General features: G+C 35.0%; 1 protein-coding gene across 1 annotated transcript in view; it reads right to left on the bottom strand.

Moving 5' to 3' along the window:
* Positions 1-6,589, bottom strand: part of snap25b (synaptosome associated protein 25b) — a 43,847-nt gene extending 37,258 nt beyond the window's left edge. Inside the window, exon 1 of the mRNA XM_016492442.1 lies at positions 6,460-6,589. The gene's annotated coding sequence lies outside the window, so the exon portion shown is untranslated. The remainder of the gene's footprint in view (positions 1-6,459) is intronic.
* Positions 6,590-12,811: the final 6,222 nt, after the last annotated feature.

Raw genomic sequence — 12,811 nt, 5'->3', positions numbered from 1 at the left:
ATACTAAAACTGAAAATATAAAAAAATAAAAGTTAATTCAAAATATTAATAAATAGGCCTACTATATATAGTAGTAGTATATAAATATACATATAGTAGTATATAATATATAAACAATACTAAAAATAACACTGGCCCTTTATGGTGTATTGTTTTATGGCCATTGATCATTTAATTAAATTATATAACATGTTATACAAAACAAATATCAAACAGAGCGGATGGAATGTAACTCAAAAGCCCTGTGTTGACCTCCGTGACCAAAATGTCCTTGTCAACATATTTAACCCGACCCTGTGCTTCCAAAGGTCCAGCCCTCCAATGCTATCCCATGATTCCTTCATATTACACAGTTCACAAGGGACCATCTGGTCACATATGACCCTTAAACCCCCGGGATACGCCTCCAACACACCACAGGCTTATCTCCATTAAAACCCTGATCCCGGGATCAAGGAAAGACCCTCGAGCAGCGGCCGGCCCTCTGCTGAGAAACTTTCTTCATCAGAGAGCTCCAAACCAGCATGCTCCTATGTGTTGCTTTGGAGATATTGTGTCTGTAAACAAAATCTGACATCGGTTTTGCATTTTTCTCGTTATGTTTGCAGACAGAATCCGTGGGAGGGGAACTGGTCCTAAATCAGTGGGAAAATGGAGAGTTTAATCCAAGGCCAAATTTGTGCTATGAGTCTATTTTCTCTCTCCTTGCCAAAGGCAGGAATGGGGACGGGAAGCAAAGGTGAGGTAGAAAGGTGGAATTAATTTCTGACACAGGCTATTTGTGTTCGGTAATTCTTGTTATTTATTATTCATTCGGTTTTTGTGTTTTTTGACTGTGCATCAAATAGCTTTACTGAAAGGAGGGAGATGAACTATTCAACGATTCATTTTCTTACAGTTTTTCTGCATGGAATTCGTGAATAAAGCTCAAAATGCAACAAGGGATCTGTATCTCAATGCATCACATTTCCTCTAAAGATATATATGAACATCTGACCTTTTAAGCCTTTAGGAGGAACAACAACACATACTTAACAATACCCAGAGTATGACTGGAGCTCCATATTTAAAACCCTACAGCAATACACATGCAAAAACTGTTAGAGTCTGTCAGACCATGGAAAAATCCATGGCAGGCATCTTAAAGCTGAAGAAAGGGTGAATAAAACATGAAGCCAAAAGTACAGCAGCAAAAACTAAGCCAAAAAACACTGTACTATAAGAAGCCATGCATGGGCTATAGGCTATATGGCATTATAAACAACAGATCACTATTAAAATGTATCCTCTATGAATGTATGAATGAATGAATGCATGTAATGAACTCTTTTGACATTTCGGTGGTTCTCAGAAGTCATCATAGTTGGGTAAACAAATGTAGTGGTGAACAGAAACTACAGTACAATTAATGACATTTTTATGCATTCCCATTTGTCCCAACAGCAAAAGAGAAAAAAAAATCCATGATAGTGTTTTGATGACTTTCCAAAAGAGGAATTTCATTTTTTTTGAGGAACTAATTACATTAGAAAGAAAGATATTCAATTTGCCATCACTGCCTCTGCCGTTAATGATATGTTTTTTTTTACTCTAAATTTAAGTTGAAAAAACTTTACCATAAAAATACAGAAGCCACATTTTAGGTTAAGTTCTGGCAACCACATCTGCTGTTTTTACAGTATATTTTACAGATTTTTTCACAGTGTACATAACACTTTTTACAGTGTTCATTAAATTTACATTTAATTTAAAACATTTAAATATTAAAAACCTCATTATTTGTAATGTTAATAATTGTGTAAATGCGTCATAGTCTGTGAAAATGGTCCACATAAAAAAAAGAAAAAGAAAAAAAATATATATTTACTTTCTCAATGCACATTCCTGGTCTTATTGTGCACAATGCATCAGTGCACATTATATGAAATAAAAAATTGCTTGTGTTTGTAATCTTTAATCAGAAAGTAATATCCTGTTCTACCTCTGCAACTATATTTCTTTTCGTCTGCTATCACGAAACCCCTCCTCTCCGACTGCTTGGCTCCAAATGGTATATTTTTCACAAGCCAAACAATTCCCAAAGGATACACAATTCTTCTCATAGAAATGAGAAGTCATATTTCATTTAGAAATACATCAGTTTGCTGAAATAAAACGGGTTGTGATTGACATTCAAAGCATAAAAAACCCTGAGAAAATTAGTACTTGGTCAAATTTTTTTCCAAAACTCTTAAAAATGAAGGTTCCAAAAAGGGTTTTTGACAGCAATGCCATAGAAGAACCATTTTTTGGTTCTCCAAAGAACCTTTCAGTGAACAGTTCTTAAAAGAACCACTTTACTGTATATATAGTTGTAAAGAAAACAAAAATGATTGGAATGCAAAACATAATCCAATAATTTTGTTTATATATATATATAGTTGTAAATAAAACAAGAATGATTGGATAAAGTTTTACAAGAAAATTTACATTTTTGTACCATAGAAGAACCATTTTTTGGTTCTCCAAAGAACCTTTCAGTGAACAGTTCTTAAAAGAACCACTTTTTCTTAGGGTGAATAACAGTTTAATAATCTAAAGAACCTTTTGCCCCTATTGTGCAATTGAAAGGTTCCATGGATGTTCTTCATGGAACCATCGATGCCCATGAAGAATCTTTATTTTTAAGAGTGACTCTTCTAAGATTCTTCTCAACTGTAAGCCAGCATGCAATGACAACACAACATGACACGAAGCAGCAGCAAAAGCATATACTTTTCAAGGATGTAACCCGTGTTTTGCCCCGTGACAAGCAGAAGAGGCACAGCAGACATGATACGGTTACGAAGAACAAGCCGTGAAATGTGCTGTGTTATCAAAGACCACATGTCCTTTTTTTGAAAAGAGGAAAAAAAGTTGAAAGTCTGCCCTTAGAAAATGTTGCTATTCTGGGTAAATGCCACAGATTGCACACAGACAAGAGACGCAACCCTAAGGACGCCACAAACCCTGCTGGATACCGCCACCTTAAAAACATATCAAGTTTGGAATGATTATTCGAAACTTCACAATTACATAATTGTCATATTTGTGTCAGAGCGTTGGCTGTGTAGTGCAGCAGCGTTCGGGAGGTTCAAAGCAATCATCTTTACCAGAGGCGATTACAGCTTTAAAACCAAAGTGAGTGTCCCATTCAGGAAGGGATCAAGCCCAGTGTACTAATCTGATGGAGCGGAGGTAGCTTGTACGAAGCCATCCATTAAAGCCACCAGCCATAGTAATTTCTGTGGGCTGCTAACTTTCTCTCTGACCCTACAGAGGAGCCCGAACATGTTAGCATTGCACGCCTAGAGCAGAACGTGAGCCTGTCATCTGCACAGCCCATATGCACAGCATGGACAGCATTAGTCACCACCAGAGTCATCGAGAGAAGAGAACATCACAGCAAACAGACAATTCGCATTCGACTGTTTGACATACGGCGCATCCACGCAAGTCATATGCAGCCTAAGGAGCGTGTTATATCATAATCTCTGACTGATGTGATGTTTCTGTACACGTCACAATGTAAAATCACTGCTGAATCACACAACATGAAGTGATTTAGAAAAAAATTCTGTCTTTTTAAATAGAAAATATCTTGAAACATCAGACAAACAGTACAGTCCCATAAATAAATGTAATCTATGTGCATATATTACATTTCCATAGATGAAATATGTTGTCATATGCAGTAAAAACATATATGAAGTCTATTGGAACAATTTCATATATTAGCATATATATCTAGCTCATAAAAATATGTGTTTATGAATGTGTAATACACTTAATACAATACATATACATGTATATCTTAAACCCTTGATATTATATAAGAAAATATAAAAGATACACATGTATTTAAAAAGAGCATGAATACGAAACATAATCCAATAATTTTGTTTATATATATATATAGTTGTAAATAAAACAAGAATGATTGGATAAAGTTTTACAAGAAAATTTACATTTTTGTATTTAAATGTAAGTTATTTTACTATTTAAATACTACTTTTCTACTTTAAAATTTCACACTTAACTCAATTTAAATGTGAAATTTACTTGCAATTTTTCAGTAAAAACTATATACTATTTTTTTTAGTGCATATACAAGTTTTACTATGGGAATTTTACATATGTTATGAACTGTAAGTATGGAAAAATTATATATTGCCATATAGGTAGCATATATGACAATATCATCTTGATATAGGGCAATATATGTCATATATTACATTTCCGTATGGATAAATTTGGTGTAGAAACAATTTTCACTCAGAAATTGCTAGAAAATTTCACAATTACAAAGAAATGGCAAGTAACACATTGAATTAAAAGTAAAAAAAAAAAAATGAAATTGTATTTTCTTATAAAACATACTCCAATAATCCTTATTTTATTTACAACTTCGAAAAAAAGTCATTTTTACAGCTTAGTTAATATTGCCTTTGAGGTCTGTAAATAATGCTCCAAATCCTTTTCAGACAAATGTATCACTGTTTTGATTCATTTTTAAACACCATGTGTTAGGAAAAGCAGCGCTAGACTTCACACTGTGCTGTTCCTTGGAACAAAATGCATACAGGTAGAGGGTGTGCCCAAAATATTCATTTCCACCTGCTTCAAGCGCCTCGATAATTTTCTAAAACTGGATCATTTTGACACTAATCTAAAAATAAAGCAACAATACAACACATTTCCTTCAGCATCCACACATGAACCCTGAACAAAGCGTCTTTCTGTCACTAGCCTCTCCGAGGGAACAGTTCAGTGCCAACACCCCGTTGGAAGATATAAAGCTGTAAACAGACCTGATGACAAAGAAAACACACTCTGGCCTAGATAAACAGTTATGCAATCCGTACTGGCCACTTCCCCCCAAAACAGAAGAGCAATGCCAACATTACAAGTCACACAAGGCTCTCCTTGAACATCGATGTCTGTTGGCTCACTGCACATGGAGAGGTGTGACAAACTTTTGGCAGTGTTGATTGATATAGAGAACAGCCAAACCTTTAAACGCAATTATGGTCAGGGCCCAGCTGCCCTTCAATGTGACTTCAATCACATTTATCATCTATCAACAAGCTCATCTTACATTCCACCAATGTCTTATGATATAGTATTGCGTTAACATAAGAGCAAGTTAACATAACACCATGGAGGATATAGGGTTATATAGATTTAAAAAAAAAAGAACAGCTATGGTTGCCAGAGTTTTATTGCAACATTACTGTGACAGTATTTCTGGCATTATGATATGGCATATTTTTGACTATATATGTCATTAAATCATTTAATGCTAATAAACCAACTTATAGGAACCTTTAAAATGCAACAAGTTAATGAAAATTGGTCTCTTCATCAACTGTGGTCAATGATAACATGAAGACAAAGCACTTTCATTAAAATCACAAAATAAATAATGCAATAAATATCAATTAAATATACTAAATGCAACACAGAACAATCGACTGCACATATCTGATACACAAATAGGATCAAATTAAAATTGTACATAAAATTCATTAAAATGTGATTCCTCACACGGGGAATTTTGGGAACGCCCCTTTTCCCATAAATTAAAAAAGGTTTCACATTTTTCTTATTAAAAAAAACAAACAATTTTTTTTTACCTTAAAGGTATTTTTCTTTGTTATGTATATTTGCATTTATGCATGCATTTTATATTTATATTTAACAAATGCATACTGAACATCTTTGCATACTGACCATGCATACTGCACATACTGATTTTTCTCCATAAATATAGAATAAAATGCATGTTTTTTTCTTTTAGAATATATTAACTTAACTTGCAGTTAACTATTTAAGAGATTTCTCCTATAGCACGGATTCTCCATTACAATCCCTTACATTTTTCAAGTGCACTCAACCATTATATGGAAAAATCTTTTTCCCCCTACAGTATATGACTGCAAATACAGTCCAGAATTACCTTACTTGTTGTTTGAGTAAACATTCTTTTTATAATGAACGTCTTGCAAGTCTAAAAAAAAAAAAAAAAAAAAAAAAAAAAAGCAACTGGACACACTCATTATTTCAATCTGCTCAAAAACTAGGACACATCTATGCTTTATTCAAAAGAAAACGGTTTGTCTGTACCATTGACGCTTGACTTCCACAAAAGCGTTGATTCAATGCTAAAATAAGTAGTTTTGTCCTTGTTCAGTGCATTTGTAATGTTTTGGCGGGCGCGTCTCTTAATGAGCGCTGTCCGCGGTGCTGAAATACACACAACAGGCATGAGCACGACCCAACGCTTTGAATCGATCAGTTACAGCTCTGATATCTCTCCGAAACTTCATCGAACATAAAAACGCAAACTACACTATAAAAAAAGATGAACGAAGTGAACCTGTGGGAGTTGAGCGCCTACAGCTCATGCAAAAAGCTGTGCAAAAAAATCAAAACACCTACCTTGTACTCGATGAACCACGTTGGGGATGTTACTATCGCCTTGCCTCCTTCAGCACTGATTTGGGTCACCTATTGCGCGTGCACACAGCTCTGGAGTGAGTGAGTTAGTGAAAAACCCTCATCCCTCATCAAAGATGGCGTGCCCCTCTGACGTCATAATGAGCCTCAATAGGGCGTGCCCATACAGCCCCTGTGTGAGTGTAAATGTCCCCGCCCTCATCCAGGATGACGAGCCGTTCTAACGTCATAATGAGCCTCAAGCACTAGGGCGAGGCTGCTGGAGATTTAGCGTTCATTGATCCCTGCTTTATGTTATATTGGAATGTATGGGTTGTTTGGCTCCATCTGATTTATTGTGATTGTGAAATTAAGCAGTTCACCTTTAAAATGCTGGGAAATGACTTTGGGAATCACCTAATAGTGGCCTCAGAGCAGTGGTTCTCAACCCTTTTTAACTCCAAAACTTCATTGTTCAGTACACTATTCAAAGGCAACCTTTTGAAACTACGGGCATCGTTAATTTAAAATCAACAATTGTAAGTTATTTCACATTTCTACATGTTACAGGAATATGAAGAATTGTTGTTGAGTTGTTGAAAAGCCGAATGACAAATTTGTCCATTTTGTTTGAATCTGACCACGTCATCAGTTTACAAGGCCTCGTTAATGGATAATATATATTAGCATGTATAAGGAAGTATGTGTGAAAATGGGGAATAAAAATTGTATTGGTAAAGGCATAGTACACCCAGATATGAAAAGTAGTAGAAAATGTACTTACCCTCACGACATTCAAGACGAAGATGAGTTTGTTTCTTCATGGGAACATATTTGGAGAAATTTAGCATTCCATCACTTGCTCATCAATGGATCCTCTGCAGTGAATGGGTGCCGTCAGAACGAGAGTCCAAACAGCTGATATAAAAATCACAATAATCCACAAGCAATCCATTATTTAACATCTTGTGAAGTAAAAAGCTGCGTGTTTATAATAAACAAGTCTATCATTAAGGCATTTTAACTTTAAACCATCACTTCTGGCCAAAATACCAGCCAGTAATTCATAATAATGCTTCCTCCAGTGAAAAAGTCCATCCTCTGTTGCCCTGTCACATCAAAAACATATTTGTATAGAAGTGCACTGGACTGCTTTCACTTGTAAATGGTGCTTGATCTGTGTATATTTCTCTCCAGACGAAACAATGTTTTCCACTGGAAGCAATGATTTGAAGTTAAAAACATCTTAATGATGGATTTGTTCATTACAAACATGCAGCTTTTTGGATGAACGACTCCATTAATCTACTCAAAATGCTCTGAGTAAAATATCAAGTGGAACAGACGTTTGCTGAAGTCCCTTGATTTTCCCCCTTTGTGTTACATTTACAGTGGGTTTTGAAATGGATGCCTTGTTTGTATTTCCAATATCTTTATAAAAGAAAAAAAAACAGCGCTTGTTTGTTTCTTGCCCCAAGCATCAAGTCCCCCTGATCTTCTAATGGGAGCAAGATCAGATAAAAGTGCTTTAGCTATAGAGACTTACAGATTCAGATAAGGGGCATGGATCAATAGCACTTATTTAATTATTTAATGGCTTTTGGACTTCTAAAGGTTCTTGCTTACTGTTCTTTCGGTTTGTATTTGTAACAAGAGTGTGTTTCTGTGGAAGAGGATGTGTTAGACAAGGTTATTGTGTTTGACTTTGGCGAAGGAGGACCTGAAAGAGAAAGAAACAGAAGGCTAGTAGTACAAAACAATCTGGCAAAGTGCTTCACTACATTAAAACAAATCAAGACATAAAATCTGGATACTTAATTCAGCAGGACAGATGAAGGTTAAGAATCTCCTGAGATAAAATACTGTCCGGTGAATAGACAAAGAGCAGTTCGACTGTTTAAACTTGCAATGTACACACCCCTTAGACAGCAAAGGAGAAAAGAACTGCTGGAGGGTACGGATATTGACTCAGCACATACAAATGAGACAGTAATGCTAGTTAGTGCAACATCCAACAAACAGGAAACCCTGCTAAATATATTGATTTACACTTATAAGACTATTACGGCTAAATAAATCCATGTCTTTAGCACCCAAGTCTTGTTTACTGTCTGAAGATGCGCTGTTATCCAGAATGAAGATATGTGCTTATTTTGTCTGGCATATTGATGTCTTGATGACATTTAAATTCACATTAGGTTGTGAATTTGGTTTTTATTATGAGATGTGATTTACATACCATTGCAGCTCCTTTCTGTTCGCACCGGCAGAACGAGTGCTGATTAATCCTGAATTATTTGACACAAGTGCACATTAACAGGACCCACACTGTTACCAATTAAAGCTCATTTATTTGAGCCAGATTCCCTTCAGTCTTTCTTGTCAATTAGCACTGCCAGAACCCACCCCCACAACATGTCAGAAAGAGCCCTTATCCTATGTTGCTCATGGTAAGAAAAGGTGGGAAATCTGTCATTAACCTCATAATTTGCCTACCATCGATGATTGCATGCTGAACTGTGAATAAGCAGCAGAAACAATATCCCATCTTTGTGTAGGCTTAATCGCACTGCTGCAGATGCAGATAATTATATAGGAGAAAATTCATGTGAAATAATAAAAAGAGGCACATTTACAGAGAGCCACCTTTCTAAATATCATGTGCGCATCTTAATAATTCAAATGCATATGACATCCAGCATATTACAGCAGCATGGAACATCACAGTTTTTAAAGGACTCACTCTCAAATATCTGATGAGGTCAAATTGGATCAACTAACTTGAACATGCAAATTAACCATTAATTATGATCTTTTACAATTAGGTATTTTAGACCATAATTGGACTAACCACAAACATATGAGAGGCTGTGATATATTAAGGACAGAGAATGGAATACTAGCTTTTACTGTACAGTACTATATACTGTGGAAGCCTGTTTCCACACTCTTAAAAATAAAGGTTCCATATTTGATTCCATGGGAATGATTTAAAAACTCTAAATAACTTTTTTTTTTTTTTTAAGATTTATTTTTGGCATTTTTATTTTATTTTGATAGGACAGTATAGCAGTGACAGGAAGCAAAGTAGGAGAGAGAGAGAGGGGGGCGGGATCGGGAAAGGTCCACGAGCCAGGACTCAAACTCGGGACGCCCGGAGCACAACAGCCCTATATGTCGGCGCACTGCCCACTAGGCTATTGGCACCGACTAAAGAATGTTTTTTGACCATAAAAACATTTCATCCTATTGAAAGGTTCTATACACTTAAAAATAAAGGATGCAAAAGGGGTTTTCACAGAACCTTTTTTGGTTCCCCAAAGAACTTTTCAGAGAACAGTTCTTAAAAGAACAATTTTTCCAGTAATTTTTTTTTCAAATTCAAGAACATTTAACAATCTAAAGAACCTTTTCCACTTTAAGGAACCTTCAGAGGTTCCATGGATGTTAAAGGTTATTCATGGAACCATAGATGCCAATAAAAACTTAATTTTAAGAGTACTTGGATGTTAAAAGTTCTTCATGGAACTACAGATACCAATTAAGAACTTTTACTTTTAAGAGATCACCTCGGATTAAAAATGAAAAAAGGCAGTTGTTAAATATACTATAAAAGAAATGTGAAATGTAAAGACATACTGAGAGATATTAGTCATAATTAAGAGATATAAAATTGCAATTATGTGAAATAAAATCACAGTTGTGAGTTCAAATCACACTGTAAGGTAATGAGAATAAAGTGGAATTAACTCATTTACCATGAAGCAGAAATGGGTGTCTGTATTATTATTGTCTACTATTAAAGGAAACAGTATGCATTATTCCATGATAAATGCATGACCTCATCATATTTAATTTAGTGTGCAATTATGGACTTGTAATATTTAGCAATTTTGTGCTTTAACATTTGGTTGCCTTTTTAAATATGAAGTCAGGTGCACTGCATTTTTATATAATTTTATATAATTCTCATAAATGTAAAATTTGTACCATTGTATAAAAATGTACCATTTAGGGACAAAAAGATGTACTTTTTAGCATTTGTAACTTAGAGTACTGCTTCACTGACAGATTTGTACCATTTTTCTAACAGTGTAGATGTTTCTCTTCAGAGTCACTAGAATGCTGTTTTGAGCGACTAGCATTCAAGACTGGAATTATAAATACATTTCAATTTATTTACAACTAATTGTGTCCTAAAAAACAGAATGTCATACAATATCATTTGGACTTGATGATACTTGTTTCACCTTCTTTTCTTGAATAACCTTAATCTGCTTTTCTACATATTCCTCCCTCATTTGTGGTACACCTTTCTCCTTTTCCCCCCTCCTCTTGCTTTTTCCTTTGGAGCTAAATATTAGGAGCTGAGGTCAGTGTGTCTGTGAGTGCCACACCATCAAGGCAATTACCTCCAGCACTGGAGCCGATTATCATTTCCTCATCCTTTTAAGGCCTTGCGCTTAAACAGTCCTGGTGTACAGTATGACTGAGTTATTTCATATCGAAACCAACCTGTCTATTGATTGCCCTGCTTCTGTCTGTAGTGCAGAAGAATTTATATCTTCAGTGTCTTGTCCTTTCTGCAACGGCCACTAGAACTATCATCACATCCGGTTGCAGAGTATGGAATGACAGAGAGAGTTCCAGCTGACTCCACTGTGTCTCCTTTCATGCGAATGTGCCGAGTCAGAGCCTGTGAACAACAATGTGCAGGTGTTCTGAATTTCTATTGAGCTTTGCAGAATTTACATTCAATGGAGATGAACAGCATTTAAGAGTACATTTTAGACAGAGTGAGCTGTTTGGTTTTTAGGGTCTTGTAAAAGAAACAGTTCATCCAAAAAGGAAGATTTGCTTAAAATTTGCTTAACTTCAGGCCATCCAAAAAACTATTTGAAACAGATTTGGAGAAATGTAGCATTTCATCACTTTCTCACCAATGGATCCTCCTTCATCTGAGAAATTTAGCATTACATCATTTGCTCATCAATGATACCTTTGCAGTGAATGGGTGCCGTCAGAATGAAAGTCCAAACAGCTGATAAAAAAACATCACAATAATCCACAAGTAATCCACACCACTCCAGTCCATCATTCTTGTGAATTGAGAAACTGTGTTTGTAATACAAATCCATCATTAAGACATTTTAACTCCAAACCATTGCTTCTAAAATATGATTAATCCATATTCAAAATCCAAAATATTCAATCAGAAGTGAAATATGCACAGATCAAACACTGTGACAAAATACCAAAACAGCTCTAAACAAATATATATATAAAAAACTTTTCACTGGAGGAAGTGTTATTATGATTTATCGACTCATTCTGACGGCACCCATTCACATTGTTGGTCAAGTGATGTAATGCTAAATTTCTCCAAATCTGTTCTGATGAAGACACAAACTCACCTACATCTTTAATGGCCTGAGTTTGAGTACATTTTAAGCAAATTTCCATTTTTGGGTGAATTATTTCTTTAAACACCACTAAACAGTCACATCCTAGTACACCTCTGTGCTGTGCACATTATTTCTTGTACACAATATTTTACATCTACGTTCAAAAATAAAGTTTTCAGTGTTTCTTCCTGCAACACATCCAGACAAAATTCTCATGTTAATCTTTAAATACATAAGTAGACCTATTATATATATATATATATATATGAAATATACATAATTTAAAATATATTAGAATAGAAAAATTAAAGTTGTAATAAAATTTCACAATATTGCGGTTTGTACTGTGTTTTTAATCAAATAATGCATCCTTGGTGAGCATAAGAGACTTTTTTCAAATATTCTTAAAATTCTTAATTTAACTCTTACTGACACTAAACTTTCGAAAAATAATATAATGTAGAAAACATAGAGGTATTTCAATATCAAACCCAGCACCTCTCTTGTTTTTTGCCATGACATTGGCTCCAGCTTTGATGAGATACTCTACACAGCTGAATCTATGCACAGATCAAACACTGTGACAAAATACCAAAACAGCTCTAAACAAATATATATATAAAAAACTTTTCACTGGAGGAAGTGTTATTATGATTTATCGACTCATTCTGACGGCACCCATTCACATTGTTGGTCAAGTGATGTAATGCTAAATTTCTCCAAATCTGTTCTGATGAAGACACAAACTCACCTACATCTTTAATGGCCTGAGTTTGAGTACATTTTAAGCAAATTTCCATTTTTGGGTGAATTATTTCTTTAAACACCACTAAACAGTCACATCCTAGTACACCTCTGTGCTGTGCACATTATTTCTTGTACACAATATTTTACATCTACGTTCAAAAATAAAGTTTTCAGTGTTTCTTCCTGCAACACATCCAGACAAA

Source organism: Sinocyclocheilus anshuiensis, unplaced genomic scaffold, assembly GCF_001515605.1.
Source record: "Sinocyclocheilus anshuiensis isolate Anshui unplaced genomic scaffold, SAMN03320099.WGS_v1.1 scaffold222, whole genome shotgun sequence".
Lineage (NCBI taxonomy): Eukaryota > Metazoa > Chordata > Actinopteri > Cypriniformes > Cyprinidae > Sinocyclocheilus > Sinocyclocheilus anshuiensis.
The sequence above is the reverse complement of the archived record's forward strand: the minus strand, read 5'-3'. Positions and strand labels throughout refer to the sequence as shown.